The sequence below is a fragment of the Numida meleagris genome, chromosome 14, assembly GCF_002078875.1.
Source record: "Numida meleagris isolate 19003 breed g44 Domestic line chromosome 14, NumMel1.0, whole genome shotgun sequence".
In the NCBI taxonomy this organism is placed as follows: Eukaryota; Metazoa; Chordata; class Aves; order Galliformes; family Numididae; genus Numida; species Numida meleagris.
Genome location: NC_034422.1, coordinates 12,263,135 through 12,272,677, shown reverse-complemented (window position 1 = coordinate 12,272,677; position 9,543 = coordinate 12,263,135).

Here is a 9,543-nt window from a genome sequence, read left to right as displayed (position 1 = left end):
CACAGATGAATTGCTTTCACCTGTGCTCCCAGGGCTGGTTGTGTCCCTTCAGCAGGTGCTTAATCATTGGTTCAGGCCATGACTTAGCAATTCCCACCCAGAGGTGTTCAAGAAACATGCAGATGTAGTACTTAGGGACATGGTTTAGTGGGCATGGTCGTAGGTGCATGATTGGACTAGATGATCATAGAGGTCTTTTCCAACCTTAATGATCCTATGATTCTATCATTATGGTTTCACAGACTGGTATGGAATTTCTATGCAAGGTCTAAAATAGAACAGCGCTATCCTTTTCCTCCTTTCCCCATCTTCTTCACCTTGTCTCCCTATTACTTTTCTTTAACCCAGCATAGATGTTAAGGCAGCAGATCGAGTAAGGAAACTCATGTGTACTACAGCTAGTTAGGCAAAAATAAAAAGTAATGAATTATTTGTTTTTAGCTTGTATCAATTCCTCGTTCCAAATCAGTACATACCCTCACGAACAGACAAGCTGGGACAAGGACAAGGGAGGGTGACACACACTTTTCCATGGGATTATTGGCTTAAAAGACTCAAAATACAGAGTGTCTGCAAGGATGTGCATGTGCATGCATATACACAAAGAACACATGCGTGTGCATACATCTGACATCTAAATGTCAGAGAAGTCAAATGTCACTTCCAGCTGAAGCTTTTCTTCAAGAACTTCTGTTTCTGTATGCAGGATGAAGATTTTTATTCTGAGCATGAGGTTTCACACTCTTGTTGATAGAAGAATCATCAAGAATAATAGAATAATAGATTGGAAAAGACCTCTAAGGTCAATTCCAACCCCAGCCCACTCCCACCATGCCCACTGCCCACATCCCTCAGTGCCACATCTCCACAGTTCTGAACACCTCTAGGGATGGTGACTCCACCACTTCCCTGGGCAGCCTGTGCCACTGCATCACCACTCTTTCAGAGAAGAAATGTTTCTTAATATCCAACCTGGACCTCCCCTGGCACAGCTTGAGGCCATTCTGTCTCATCCTATCACTGTTACCTGGGAGCAGAGGCCAACATCTACCTCACCACAACCTCCTTTCAGGCAGTTGTAGAGAGCAGTAAGGTCTCCCCTGAACCTCTTCTTCTCCAAATTGAACAGTTCCAGTTCCCTCAGCTGCTCCCTATGAGATTTGTTCTCCAGACCCCTCACAGCTCCATTGTCCTTCTCTGGACACGCTCCAGCGCCTCAGTGCCTTTCTTGCAGTGAGGGGCCCAACACTGAACACAGTACTCGAGGTGCAGCCTCACCTCACATGATATGGCTGCCTGCAGCTTTGGCCCAAGCTAAAGTCTAGGCCAGGACCTCAGTATGAGACGCCAAATAGACCCACACCCTTCTTCCCCACCAGTATTAGGCTCAGCTACAGAAACTAAACATTAGTGACAGTAATAAGTCAGCAAATGGTATATTTTGGAATCAATAGTATGAAGGAAAAATATCCTCAGGTGGTGTAAGAAAAGGAAGAGATTTTTGAAGTAAGTCATTTCCCTATCACTGACAGGACAGTTCAAAGCCTTAAAGTGAAGATTTGTGTATTCAGGAAGGGAGAGTAGGCAGCTGCATACAATAAGGCCTAAAAGTGTCTCAGAAATAGAATTAGGCAATTTGTTCAGTCAACTCAGTTAGGCTGGAAGACCAAGACCACACAAAGGGATGTTTGTTTGGGATTCAAGCTCAAAAATCCTTGCTTACAATAATGACAAAGAACAACATGTTAGTTTAAGAAAGTACCCTTACTCTCCCTCTGCAGCAAACCTCTCCAGTCATCACTGACATGGTAGAACAGAGCAGGATTTGCAGCCTGATGACAGGCAAAAGTTAAGTTTCTGAAACCCTCAAAAGGAGGAGGAAAGAATGAAATAAAGAAATCTTTCAGAAAGTAGAGAAAATGTATCTGAAAAGCCATGTTTTAGTTAGCCTAATGTTACCTTTTTTGACCAAGATCTGAAAGAGTGTTATGGCGAATCCTCCCATGCAAACACTCGACAGTAATTCTTCAACAGCAAAAAATACCATCAGCTTGCAGCAGTTGCTATACTAGGACCAAACTATAGTCGACCTAATGCAGTCTGTGACCTTTAGTGGTATCCAATATCTAGGGAAACAGAAAAAAAGCTCAATTCATTAAATAAAATTACCAGGCTTAAAGTGACTCAAAATAGCAAATGCTAAGGCAGTGCTAATGCATTGCTATGGTAAAATTCCTTGGTTTTAATTATGTTTATCTCTGTTGTACTGAGCATCTTCAGCTTAGGAGAGATGGGGATCTATCAGCAGTTAAAAGTGCCATTAAGTATCAAGTGCTCATACAATTAAGAAAGGTTGTGCCATGATATATTTTTGTGCATGGTTAAACTCTCGATTCTTCAGCTTCTGTGTTTGCAACATGCTTGAAAGCAAAACAAACTTGCCATCAGCGTGCTCTGTGACTCTCAATTCTCCATTCCTGTTCCCAAACTCCTAATGCAGACTGGGCCACCATGAGATGAAACTCCTCTGAAGAAAAAGCAGAAGGCCACAGCATGGATACTGAGACTGTCCTTTCAAACACAGATCCCCGAGGAATGGCAATCTCAACTGCCTTTCACTCACCAGAGGTATCTGCACCTGTGACTCTGAGAGAAGCTATGAAACAAGGTCTCAGAGTAGTATTAGCATAAGCATTAAAGGGAGTGTAAATGCACATCCATTAACACGCAGCATACTAAGACACCATACTTAGATATTCACCCACACATCTGTCTACTTGCATGCTATAAAATCTTATTCCTTGAGGTGCGTTTCTAAAAACTCACTGATGTCCAGCAAAAGCAACACTGTACATATCCCTAGATACTGAACTCCTAGCTTCTTGAGCAGATTTTAGGAAATTTCCACTTTTTCCTGTATTTTGCAATGGGATTCAAGTAGTCTTCAAAAAATTTCACCTGGTGTGAAATAGTTTATTATGTCTCCATCCACTGGGATCACAGAAAATATCAATCTTCTATACATCTCATTCCTCTCTTTCTTCTTTCTCTTTCACTCCCCTCTTAACCCCTCCCTGTCTCCTCTCAGCTCCCTCTGTCCCAGACAGAGCAGCTAAAGACGTTAACTGACAGACACAAAAGGCGGCAGAAATCAAATAAAAGGCAAATGCAGCAGCCGCAGGTCAGCCTTGTATAAATATTTATGCTGGAGGAAGACTCAGTGCCTGAGTAATGACCTTGTGGCTGGTATTAATAGAGATAATGTGAGTCTGTAAAGACATGCTGCCAGAGAGAGGGAGAGGTTGCAGGGTTATAAATCTCTGCATCAGGCTGCAATGCTAGCTGACCTTTACTCTGCTCTCTCTCCTGCCTTCCATCGTTCTTTTAATAAAAGAAAGATTGGTAGAGCACATTAGCAAAGGGAAGAGACCCAAAATCCGAAGTGCTCACACAAGAGAATTTGGATTAAAGTCCGATTTTTACAGAAGCAAAAATCTGAGTGATGAATCCTATACGTGCACACGTTCCCCTACATTGCACATAGAGACCTACACAGACTCCTCCACATGCATACCCATGTGTTGCCCTCACGCCATGCACAGAAACACATTTTCCATGACTTGTCAGAATGTATGCACGTACATATTTTTATCTGTATTTATATATATATATATATATATGCAAATGTCCATATGTATACAACAACACCCTGGTATCACATACATATATGCTCAAGACATTAAGACACTCTCATAAAATAAACAAGGCAGAGAAAGGAAAATGGCAAAGAACAGCTTTAGTGAAAATTTAAGGCTATGCTGACAGAGCTACAGTCTCTCCTGAGTTTCTGCCACATACAGACCCGCAAAAGGAGTTTTCGGGAGCTATGGCTGCGAGTTTCACTACTAACAGCGGAATATTTCTGCAGATAAATATTTCTGAAGTGTTTTCTGCAATGGTAGCAACTGGGGACAAAAACTGTAGTGTAAAGCTCAGTAGAATGAGAAGTGAAGCTGCTTCCCACATGAACGGTGGAAGACAAGAAAGTAAATCTCAATAAAGAGTGGGTCCTGGTGCGTGGGAGTGGATGACTGCAGCAGGAGCAGACCAGCACACAGCCATTAAATATGCTGTTGGTGGTGTTGCTGAATGTCAGTGCTCACAACTTTCATTGATATTTCCTACCCCAATTTCAGAGATTGAAAGAAATTAAAGAACATGTACACGCAGAACTGAGATGAAAATCTGACTGCGGTAGGCTCATTATTGCAGTAGAACAAAAAGGAGAGGAAGGAGCAAAGTTTTGATCCAGGACACGGCACATGAACATTAAGCACTGCTGTCCCTTATTAAGGGCTACTCCTACTGCCATCAAAGTTGTAGTCCAAATGATTATAAAGTGATTGAGCTCCAGAACAGCCACAATTCCCTCTTGGGTGAGCATTATTGGGCCATTAGTCTCAAGTCCCTGTAAGATTAACCCCTTGGCTTTCATTATGTATCATGCTATCTGTACATCAGTCAGGCATCCAGAAATGAATGCTACAGAAAAGAGCAGCATTCAAACTAAAATTTAGGAGCTAAGAGATGGAAGAGGGAAAATACTTACTTTGTGGTTTTTGCTGGCTTTCCTCTGTAACACTTGAGTAAAAAGAAAGCAAGAAACCACAGCAAATGTGTACAAAGTTCCATTTGGTAGGCACTTAGTCTTTAATATAGATTTATGCCTCTTGGTATTTTTCTTGTGAAAAAAAAGGGACAAAAACAACAAACAAAACAGACTGCCTTTATTAATATTTGATGGAAAAAAGTCATTTGGTAGAAACAGACTCCACAATCTTCTTAATTCAAACATCTAAATGACAACTTTGTTATTTTATTGTACACTGACTCAGAGTAGGAACTGGGTTCTTCTGGGTCATAAAATAAGATACAAAATAAATGATGTGATGTGGGGATACACCACGTAATGATGTTGGTGTGGAGTTAGGCAGCTAGAAACCTTTGAGACTCAGAGGCATTACTGGACCAAGAGAGTGAGTTCCATAATGTCATTTTGAGGCCCACCAGGTATCAGTTACCTGAGAAAAGGTTTGAAGGTGAAGGCAGGCTGAAAAGACGCCACAAACTTCCTCAGAGAGTTAAGAGAAGGCACACAAAGCTGTATGAGTTTCACTGTGGTCAGTCATTAGAACTGGCGTTAGACTAGCACGTGCTTCTTGTGGGAACACTGAAGAACTACTGCTCATGTTACTGACAACACTACCATCACCAACACAACATTCCACCAAGACATCACATTATCCTGGTTCTGTGGTGTTTCCAATACTGGTGTTTGCCTCAGTCTCCACGCAGGCTACCCCTTCTTGAGTTTCTGTTCATTTCTACTCTACAAAAATATTTTTGGTCATTATTCCACTGCATACAGGCATGTGTTTGATGCATACAGAAATCTTAAGCCATCATGGCAGAATAGTGTTCACAGGTACCCAGAATACAGTAAGCTGTTATGAAGCATCTCTCTGCCTTTTTTTTTTTATAAAGTATTTGTAGCAAAATCCACAAAACAATCTCGAAGTACATGGGCAGTCTTTCTATTCCACATTTAATTCTACCTGAGCTTCATTGAAAGTTTAACATTGAAAACAATAACCATTTCCAACAATCTTGTCCCTTCTGAAAGGATAATATGTCACCAGATCCTTGATCCATATTTCACCACTTGCATCATTTGGAATTCTGACTTGTTTTTCCCTACAAGGCATTCATTCCATGTATGACTTGTTTTGATTTTTGAGCTATGCTGTGGTTACCCTGCGGGACAGAATTTGCAAGATCTTCCCTAATACATGCAGACATTCTTAGCCCAGGGATATTGCAAGAAGTTACTACCTACATAGATGTCTGTGAAAAATCTGGTCCTTTGGTTGGTATATAATATATGGTTAATGCCTAATTAGCCCATTCATGGATAATTCATGATTAGTTATTAACAAAAGCAAGAACAAACAAGAGCTATATGTTAAAGCTCTTAAATCACAGAACTAGACATGTCATACAAAAAGGAGAATGTATGATTTATTCAGGAAGGCAAATGTGGAGCCAGGCGACCACTGGGCAGCACAAAGCACCTCCACTCCGAGAAACTAAGCTTGTCAGTCACCCAAGATATGCAGTAGTAAATGCCTGATTAACAGACTAGTGTATACGGCAACTTCAGAAGATATAGGTTTGTGGCTTAGTTCTGTCTCTTCTGAATAGGTCTGCATAAAAGAGAGCAGGATTGTAATGGGTAAACAAACTGACCCCAAGACATTTGACTTAGAAGCTGACACACCAGTACATCTTAATGGATGACTTAGGGACTCTGTACTCAGAAGTACTTCCGACATTTTTTGTCTGAAAAGGAGCTGGATGCTATCAACAAGCCTGCTACACACTAGTATGCATGCAGCAAGATAAAGACTTGAGTGCATTGTCCAGGACAAGGAGTACCAGTGGATGCCCACTTCCCTCTCCAAACTTTACATTCTCTCTCATCAACATTGTTCCCCTGTGTAATTCTAAGTTCATTGTAGCAGATACAGAAAAGATTGCTCACAACAGGATCATTCCTTACTTTAGAGAAGTATTTTACGAAACTGGAATTGCTCCTAGTGGAGGAATTCTAGGAGCTCAACTCCAAACCACCTCAAACCTTGAGATAAGACTGTGACTGAAATTCATGTGTGAATTTTTCTGCACCTAGCTCAAGTCCAGATCTGAGCAGTGGAACAAATATCTTCTGAGCCTGTTTCATAATACCTGAACCATGCTTTTATTTGGACACATAAGCTTTATTAATTTTTTACATGGCTGTTTGAGCAAGTGTTGCTGAGGTTACTTCTCTCCTATGCAGCTATTTGCAAAGCAATCATTTCTCAAGAAAAAAAAAAAAAAAAAGCCAACCCTAAAGATCAAGAAAGGTTTCTCTAACAAGTTAGGTAATAATATCGCAGAACAGTTAACTTTTTAAAAAAAATAAAATTTCAGGAAGTTGAAATGCCATAGTACACACTGTAGAACACAAACACATGCTCAAAGTCCCTGAGCAAATAATCAGAAAGAAATAGAGGAAATTTGTGCAAGAATCACCCTATAGGCAGAAATATCTCCATATAAAGTGGCTGCTGAGCAATTTCAAACAATGAATACATTCCTAAAATATGTCTACTTGTGCATAATTCATGAACAGAAACAAGTACTAAATCCATTGGATAAATTGTGGACTATGAATCGTTTGCCCTGCTCTAATTATAATTCCATTTCAGCCTACTAATGGTACCATAAACAATTTGAGTTTCACTCTTGTGGTTTATTGCCTCATTAGCTCTCCTTTGAAGTAATTAATGCTTTGTCAATTTACCTGAATAGAGCTCCCATGGTGGCTATGGGTCAGATCCAACCAATTTTATGCACCCAGCAGACCTAGAACTTCTGCTCAAGTGGAGGACTTCAAACTCGTTGGGACAAAGGCTTTTTTCTTGTTCATGCAGCACTCACCATAACATGTTATACATACATCATTGATTACTATTTTTGAATGCTTCAATAAGAAACACTTAAAGCTAGATATTAATGACTGTATTTATAGGACAATGATTTCAGGATTAATTACTGAGAAGGCTTTCACAATTCAGCCAGCACTTTGCAGTGATATAATTTTCTCTCATAAACCCTCTTGTGTAAACAATGGGCACTAGATCCTGGATTGGTTAGTCCAAAGTCAATACAATAAGCTCAACTCCACTGAAAAAAAATCTTCTCTTTCCCCGTTCCTCTTTTACTCAGCTAGCCGGAAAGCGTGCTGTTCTGCCCGAGAGAGGAGAATCTTAGGCTTGGCACAAACTATTCTTTTGAAAACTTAGCAAGTCCCATCACTGGATTCAAACTGGACCACACGTGAGAAATTCAATAAACATCATTTGTCAGAAGCCTTTGTTGGCTCACAGCTGTATTTATTTATAGGCTCCCTTGTTATTTATAGGCCCTTGCGCTCTATATAAAAGCTTTGCGAAGGAAAAGTGGTCGTGATGCAGGGGGAAGGGAAGGCCAACTGTTTTACTGCTTATACCAACACCAGAGTCTCTTTTCTAAGGAGAACAAACAGCTGAACGTCTACTTCATTTCCCATCCCCTTCATGTGGGCAGCAGAGCCAATAATTGTCAAAGCCAAGTCAAACTACTTTCAATTGAGTTACAAAAACATTTTATGAACTACGCTGGTTTAAGAGTTTCCAAGCTTGGCATGCTGCAGACCCCTACGAATGGTAAATAACCTGTGTAGATGTTACCTACCATGGGATCTTCTCACTCAATATACAGGAACCTCTGTACCACAGCCATTTCTCCTGCCACCCAGTTTACCAAACCTTCCATCAGGCAATATTAAGAATGCAAAGATCAGCTGAGTTTATCTTGTGAAGGATGAAGTAGCACAGTTCTATGCTGACTCCTGGTTATCTGCTCTGTATCGGATCTTCAATTTCAAGTTTTCAAACACACTTTCAACGGATGCCCTCTAAATGTTGAGAGTCTCCAACACTCCTACTTCCAGACTTTTTTTTATAATTGCATCCTTGTGTTTATAATACTTACTAAAGATCAAAATTACAGAACAATTCAAATCTACTGAATCTCCTACACAGAATTGATGCTACTTAAATTAGTGCACTCTGAACTTTAAAATTAGATCATAACTCCCCTTGACGTGAGGGTTTTATTCCCCCTGTAAAATCCAGATCCAAATGCTCAAGTTCCAAGTTCAAAGAATTTTTCTAGTTTTAGAAGATGTTTTAATGAAGGACAAGAGTTTGGTTCTGTTGAGGAGGGTTTGTTTGTTTACTTTTTAGTGGAGAAACTAGAGTAATAATTGTGAAAGTAAATATGGCTGATGTCATACTTTTGAAAAATTATCCATTTAAAACAACACTTCAGGGCTTGTAAATTCACAGCTGAGAATAACAGCAGGTAAGGATGACAACACAAAATAAGCGTTTGTGCCTCCATAGTTTTGTTAAGCACATTTGCTTTCCTTACTGACTCATACTAGCTGCAGTGAATCAGATCAACCACATACATTTAAAAAAATAAACAACTTTCATGCAATTCTTTATATAAAAAAATGGTAGACAGTAGAGCTTAAGCAAAGCAGAAGCACAAATAACTAGATCATATTATGTCTCAATTCTTACAAGGACTTGACAGGACGGCCAAATTATACCTCCAAAGTGAACCTATGTTTTCTAATTAATGTTTTTTAAAACCCGTTTTTAAAAATAATAATAAAAAGAAGAAACGTTTATGATGTTCGAAGACTTACTTCTTGTCTGAAAAGGGTCCAAAACTCTACTGGAGTTCTCAGTATGCTCCAGTGATGCTCTCACATTCTTCTGGTCTAGAGGGAGGTGTCCCTGCCTATAGCAGGGGGGTTGGAACTTGATGATCTTAAAGGTCCCTTCCAACCGAAACTATTCTATGATTCTGTGATTCTATAAGTTGCAA